The following is a 7,766-nucleotide window of genomic DNA, read 5'->3' as shown; positions in this document are numbered from 1 at the left end:
TCCCTGATGGATTAAAGTACCCTGGTCCTGCTCCTACATTTAAGAACATAAGAACATAAGAGACGCCAATGTTGGATCAGGCCAAAGGCCCATCCAGTCCAACACTCTGTGTCACACAGTGGCCAGAAATACCAGTGCCATCAGGAGGTCCAGCAGTGGGGCCAGGACATTAGAAGCCCTCCCACTGTTGACCCCCCCCCCAAGCACCAAGAAGACAGAGCATCACTTGCCCCAGAGCCCCTAGCTATACCTTGTGGCTAATAGCCACTGATGGACCTCTGCTCCATATGCTTATCTAATTCCCTTTTGAAGCCGTCCATGCTTGTAGCACCCACCACTTCCTGTGGCAGTGAATTCCATGTGTTAATCACTCTTTGGGTGAAGAAGTACTTCCTTTTATCCGTTCTAACCCGACCGCTCTGCAGTTTCATGGAGTGCCCACGAGTTCTTGTATTGTGAGAAAGGGAGAAAAGTACCTCTTTCTTTACCTGCTCTTTCCCATGCATAATCTTATAAACCTCGATCATGTCACCCCTCAGTCGTCTTTTCTCCAAGCTAAAGAGCCCTAAGCGCTTTAACCTTTCCTCATAGGGAAAGTGTTCCAACCCTTTTATCATTCGAGTTGCCCTTTTCTGCACTTTTTCCAAAGCTATAATATCCTTTTTAAGGTGTGGTGCCCAGAACTGCACACAGTATTCCAAATGAGGTCTCACCATTGATTTATATAGGGGCATTATTATATTGGCTGATCTGTTTTCAATACCCTTCCTAATAATCCCCAGCATAGCATTGGCCTTCTTTATTGCAGTCACACACTGTCTCGACATTTTCAGTGAGTTATCCACTACAACTCCAAGATCTCTCTCTTGCTCAGTCTCTGCCAGTTCAGACCCCATCAATGTGTATTTATATTTAGGATTTTTGGCTCCAATGTGCATCACCTTGCACTTGGCCACATTGAACCCCATTTGCCATGTTGACGCCCACTCGCCCATCCTTGACAGATCCCCTTGGAGTGCCTCACAATCCTCACTGGTTTTCACCACCCTGAACAACTTTGTATCATCCGCAAATTTAGCCACTTCACTGCTTACTCCCATCTCCAAATCATTAATGAACAAGTTAAAAAGCAGTGGACCAAGTACTGATCCCTGCGGTACCCCACTGCTTACCACCCTCCACTGAGAAAATTGCCCACCTACACTCACTCTCTGTTTTCTATGAACTAGCCAGTTTTTGATCCATAAAAGGACTTGTCCTTCTATCCCATGATTTTTGAGCTTACTTAGGAGCCTTTGATGAGGAACTTTATCAAAAGCTTTCTGGAAGTCAAGGTAAATAATATCTATTGGATCCCCCTTGTCCACATGTTTGTTCACCCCCTCAAAGAACACTAACAGGTTAGTGAGACAAGATCTTCCCTTACAGAAACCGTGCTGAGTCTGCCTCAATAGGTTTTGTTCATCTATGTGCCTACTAATTCTTTCCTTAATAATGGTTTCCACCAATTTACCCGGTATCGACGTCAGACTGACTGGCCTGTAATTTCCCGGATCTCCTCTGGAACCCTTTTTAAAGATGGGAGTGACATTAGCTACCTTCCAATCCTCAGGAATGGAGGCAGATTTTAAGGAAAGATTACATATCTTTGTCAGGAGATCTACAAGTTCACATTTGAGTTCTTTCAGAACTCTCGGATGTATGCCATCTGGGCCTGGTGATTTTTCAGTTTTTAAGTTGTCTATCAGTTTTAGGACCTCCTCTCTCGTCACCTCAATCTGACTCAGGTCTTTCAACACCCCTCCTGAAATCAGTGGTTCTGGAGTGGGCAAGCACTTCTCATCTTCCACAGTGAAGACGGAGGCAAAAAATGCATTTAGCTTCTCAGCCATTTCCCTATCATCCTTCAATACTCCTTTTACCCCTTGGTCGTCCAAGGGCCCCACTGCCTCCCTGGCTGGTTTCCTGTTTCTAATGTATTTGAAGAAAGTTTTATTGTTGGTTTTTACGTTTTTTGCTATATGCTCCTCATATTCCCTTTTTGCCTGCCTGACCTCAGACTTGCATTTTATTTGCCATAGCCTGTGTTCCGTTTTATCAGCCTCACTGTGACTAGCTTTCCACTGCTTAAAGGAATTCTTTTTACTTTTTACAGCCTCCATTACTCTGTTTGTTAACCATGCAGGCTTTTTCCTATACCTGTTTGTGCCTTTCCTAACCTGCGGAATATATATTTTTTGAGCTTCTAGGATCGTAGTTTTAAATAGATCCCAAGCTTCCCCAATTGTTTTGACCCTTTCTACTTTTCCTTTCAGTTTCCTCCCCACGTGTCCCCTCATATCAGAGAAATTACCCCTTTTAAAGTTAAAAATGGTTGTGTGAGTCTTTTTGGCCAATTCTCTATTTGTACAAATGATGAACTCAACAACATTATGATCACTGTTTCCAAGCGGTGCAATCACTTTTACATCTCTCACCAGGTCTTGAGTGTTACTTAGGACCAAATCAAGGATCGCCTCTCCCCTGGTAGGTTCCGTGACCATCTGCTCCATAGCACAGTCATTTAGAGTGTCTAGAAACTCAATCTCTTTTTCCCGGCTAGAACACATATTGACCCAATCAATGTGTGGGTAGTTAAAATCACCTATTATTACACAGTGTTTTTGTCTAGTTGCTATCTTTAAGGCATTCATCATTTTATAATCCTCCTCTATCTTTTGATCTGGTGGGCGATAACAAACTCCCAGTGTTAAGTTTCCTTTTGGCCCCCCTATTTCAACCCATAGAACTTCCAGAAGCGAATCCAATTCACTTAGCCTCTCAATCTTTCTAGACTTTATACCCTCTCTGACATACAGAGCTACCCCACCTCCAACCCTTCCCCCCCTATCCTTCCGATATAATATATAACCGGGAATCACTGTGTCCCACTGATTTTCCTCATCCCACCAAGTTTCAGAAATACCCACAATGTCTATTTTTCCCTCCGACACCAAGCACTCCAACTCCCCGATTTTACCTCGGACACTTCTAGCATTTGTATAGAAACAGCTGTAATTTCCCTTACAAGTTAAGCCTGCATCCTTCCTCTTGCTATCTCGAGTCGTTGTCCGGCAGTCCATGTCACCAGCCATGGCCTCTGTGGACAATTTCAATCCACCTCCCTGTAGAAAAGCAACAGGTACCCCCTCATCTCTCTGAGATGAGCCAACCCGAACCAGAGACTTTTCATCTCCTGTCGGCTTTCCCCCAATATTCAGTTTAAAAGCTGCTCTGCCACCTTTTTGATTTTAAGTGCCAGCAGCCTGGTTCCTTCTCGGGACAAGTGGAGACTGTCTCGCCTGTACAGCTCCCTCTTGTTCCAAAAAGCATCCCAGTGCCTAACAAACCTGAAACCTTCCCCCCTACACCATCGTCTCATCCACGCATTGAGACTCCTGATCTGTGCCTGTCTGTCCAGCCCTGCGCGTGGAACAGGTAGCACTTCTGAGAAAGCTACCTTGGAGGTCCTGGACCTAAGTTTCCTGCCCAGCAGCCGAAATTTCTCCTCCAGGACCTCACGACTGCATTTCCCCACATCGTTGGTGCCGACATGCACCACGACCACTGGCTCCTCCCCAGCACTATCTACCAGCCTGCTTCGGTGGGAAGGTAACAGCATTCTGTGCGCCTTGGTGTTTAGTCATGCTGGCCACATGACCACGGAAATGTCTTCAGACAGCGCTGGCTCTTCAGCCTGGAAACAGAGATGAGCACCGCCCCCAAGTGTCGTATTCGACTAGCTTTCAAGCAAGGGAAACCTTTACCTTTTTTTAGTTAAGTGAATAAGAACATTTTACTTTTGGAAAGTGTGGCAGAATTTGGATTACAGGGGCCTTGGTTAGTCATGTATGAGGGATGCAGACTTTGGCTTCCCCCGTAATACCTTGCTGTATGGCCTCTTGCTAAGAGATTTGGTGCTTGACCATGACCTCCAGCTCTTGCAGAGTTTGCATTCCCGTTCTAAGCCGTGCCATCTCCATCGACAAAACTTTGTAGATTAAGGTTTGGTATGTCTCCTGTTCAAGTCAGGAGCCTTGCTCTCTGCTCCAGATGACCTTGGGCTGTTCAAGGTTCACAGAGGTTTTTTCCTATAAGGAGGGGGCTGGGTATTGTTATATTCTGACTCTTGCCTCACCTTGGGAATAACAAAGTATATATACAAAGGTCTTTGCACGGAGAGAGGGCTGCCAATTTTTGCCATCATGGGTTGCTGGAGAGATCCATTCTTTTTATTAGGTAACCAGTGTACATAATTTCCATTTTTACTTGAGTACTATTTGAATTTTAGTAGAGATCAGTAAAATACTTCTAGTTGAAACCTTGTGTCCTCTTCTTTTCCTGACTGATCTGGGCACCCTGGCCAGCTCCCATCCCACATGGGGGACCCAGGGAACGTTGAGACCAGGTGGACTCCTCTGCTTCCCTGGTGGAATTCAGTCTCTGTTGGACTCTGGTTTTTCATCAGAATGTCTTTCTTGTTGTTTTTGTGTGTGTGTGGCTGGTTTTTAAGATGGCAGGTTGCCAGTTTCCCTTCAATCCAAGAAAAATATGTATGTGTCCCTTAAGCAATTTTGTCCCACAGGGTAAAAAGCTTAGCTAGCAGAGCTGAGATTATAAAAGAAACTGTCCCTGACTGCATGATCCTAAAAGGTGCTTTCCAAATCCATTGAAGTCAATGGACTTAGAATGGTGTAACTCTGTTTAGGGTTGCATGGCTAAGTGACCTCTGTTGAATTAAGTTTGCAGAGCAATCCCCTGAGGAATACTTCATTTCCTCTAATTAACTTACCAAGAAAAGAAAACTGAGAGGGAAACCCTTTCTGGGGTTTGTAATATTGCCTTTTTATGTTTGGAGGATTTGGTAAATCAAATTTGGGTATTTTTTAAGAAATCACATAGAGCTGCAGATGAGTTAGGAACTAAATGGTGTATGAACACTTGCTCCAAGGGGAAGAACTCGGCTACTGTGAATCTTTCCCATCTGTAATCATCTTCCCCTATCTACTCTTGGCAGCTAATTTAGAGTTGAATGGAACAAGAATAGATTGTGCAATCCACTTGGCTGTTGCCTCAACACTTGCTGTTGTCCTGAGGGAATGTTCAATCACACTTGTCATGTTTGGTTATTGTTTCTGTCCTGGATTTTTCCTTTGAAAAGTTCAGTCAAACAATGGATTCTTTGGTGAAGGGATAATGTGTTAACACATTCAGTGACACAGATGAGGCATAACCACCACCACCACCCCGCCGCCATAAACATTAATCTGCAACTATAGAAAAGTAGGCTGATTAAAAGTATCCAAATACATAATGGAAATGTAAAATATTTCCTGCTTCTAAGGAAAAAACTTCCCTCCTGAGTGTCCAACAGTGTCCAACATAAAGAACTGCAGAGTAAATAGCTCAAAAAGATCAGTATAATTTCCTCCATGGACTAATGGTTTATGGGTCGTAAGACCTAGCAGTAATCACAGATAGGTGGCTAATGTGCTTTAGCCACAGAAAAAGACTTTTGGAACTGTAATGTAGCAGAACACTTGTGCATTTCTTTTCATAAGGAGTCAGTTGATGTGTACTTATCATTCCAGGAACATAGTGCCATAGCTGGGTTTCCAAAAGCTAAGGCTCTTGAAACCGGCACCCCTGAGGTGCCTTGCGATATCTTAATCCCAGCTGCTGTTGAGAAACATCTGGCAAAGGAGAATGCTCATTGTATGAAAGCAAAGGTAGAGCTCAGAGAAGGTGTTGCATTTCCTAAGTATTATTTTGTCCTCCTTCCAGGAAAAAAGTAAAACCAGTGGGACTGTATTTATTTGACTGGGAATAGAATTTTGCGTGCAGTAAGCCCTTCATATGGCTTAGCTCTGACCAGTATGGGGCCAGTGTGGAGTGATGTACTCTATGTACATGGTAGCAACTGTATGGCAAAGTGGCAGCTGGATTGTGGGTGGCTGATTGCATTTGCTATTTGTGCACTGTTGACGCTCACTAATAGTAAAAAAAACTGGTCTTCTAAAATTGCACTGTTCTAAGCTTATAAGTGATCTGTTTTACCTGCATGAAAGCTGTTATGTGGGATTTTGGGGGGGGGGCAGGATTGCACTAGAAAATTTTCCAGTGTCCTAAATTTACTAGAATTCTATTTAACATGTCTGTTTGGTTTATACTTAGTAAGGGGGGCTACAGAATTATGTTATGTTAATTTTACATATTGTTCAAATATCAAAAGTTCTTGGGAAAGCCAAAACTAATTGAACTTAAATATTTGATTAGTAAAAACAAATAATGAGCATGGAATATGACTTAATTTTTACGTATGTATGTGAGAGAGAATTAGTATACAATTTGCTTCTCTAGAAATAATCACCGGGGGAAAAAGATTAATTACAACGTTGAAATCTGAATGGTGTTGCATCGCTAATTAATTCTAATGGACAATATATTTTAAGACATGGACAATTACTACAGGAAAATGTAGTGGAAAATTTTCCGTTCTGTGGCACTGTGTGAAAGTGACTTTAGGCAGCAGATCATAAGCTTGTTCTGAAGCACTCTTGCAGGTACCAGTGCTGCTGAAATAGCACTTCTCTAAAAGTATCTGGGTTTCAGAGTGAAAGCTCCCTTGATTTTAAATCTACTTTTTTTTGTGAAGTGTTGATAGAACCAAATGCCTTTCTTGAATGAAATAAAACAGTCCTATGAAAATATCCACAGAATTATAAAAGGTCATTGTGGCACTCCTGTTACCGGTAGACTTGGAACAAGTAATATAAGAAGGCCCCCCTCAGTTCTGGCTAGGGGATGAATAGAACAGCATCTGTAGTTGTTCCGCATTTTATGAATGCTTCCAATTTAGAGGCAGAAAGAAAGATTAGGTCGTGCCCAATCTGTGGGAGGAGAGAAATGGTAATTCCAAAATGACATCTGAACTGGTTGTTTGGACTTTCAACTAGGCTGCAAAACTGTTGTAACAGATTACAACTGGTGAAAGTATGGCCCCATAGTCACAGGGGACATGTAGGTCATACCGGATTTCCACAATTTGATATGAAGGAGCTGAGCATGTTGAGAGCAGTATTCTCCATGGGACTGGCCTCCATTTTAAAGATGCAGTCTTCTCTGCTTAATATAAGCTTTGTACGTTCCTTAGAGGTAGCATGTTGAGTTGCAATGTGTTGAAAAAGTCTTAGACAGCTCTTTGCTAACTTAACACACATGGATTGGTGCTAAATGTAATAGCGTCTTGAAATAACTTGTTAAAGCCTCGTTTCCGTACTCTGCACTAAAATACTTTGCTGAAGCAGCTGCTCAAGGCTTGTCTGTCTTATCAGTATCGTCATTGTATTTGCTACCTTCTTGTTCCTTGCAGATTATTGCTGAAGGTGCCGATGGCTCTACTGCCCCCAAAGCCCATGAGATCTTCCTGCAGAGAAAAATCTTTGTTCTCCTGGTTATATCTGACATGCTCCCTATCACCAATGGCACCCAATTTGATGTTTGGGTCTCTAGCTGAACTTACACTGTTGGGCATCCTTTGCCTGTAGCATAATTTCCCTTGTAGCAGAATTGGACAAGCTCTCTTCAGTGTACTTGGGCAAATAAGCATGGCAGAACTCAGCAGCATAGTGAAGACAGTAGGGACCTGTGTGGTAGTAACTGGGTGTACATCACTTGATCCAGGGGACTGCAATGAGCAACATATTAAGCAAGAAGGGGGGGGTGTG

At 43.0% G+C, this 7,766-nt stretch overlaps 1 pseudogene; it reads left to right on the top strand.

Annotated features, from left to right (window-relative positions):
• Positions 1–7,766, top strand: part of LOC107111535 — a 42,333-nt pseudogene that overhangs the window by 23,019 nt on the left and 11,548 nt on the right.

Source organism: Gekko japonicus, unplaced genomic scaffold, assembly GCF_001447785.1.
Source record: "Gekko japonicus isolate JY-2015 unplaced genomic scaffold, Gekko_japonicus_V1.1 scaffold100, whole genome shotgun sequence".
NCBI lineage: Eukaryota > Metazoa > Chordata > Lepidosauria > Squamata > Gekkonidae > Gekko > Gekko japonicus.
This window is presented reverse-complemented; position numbering and strand designations above follow the sequence as displayed.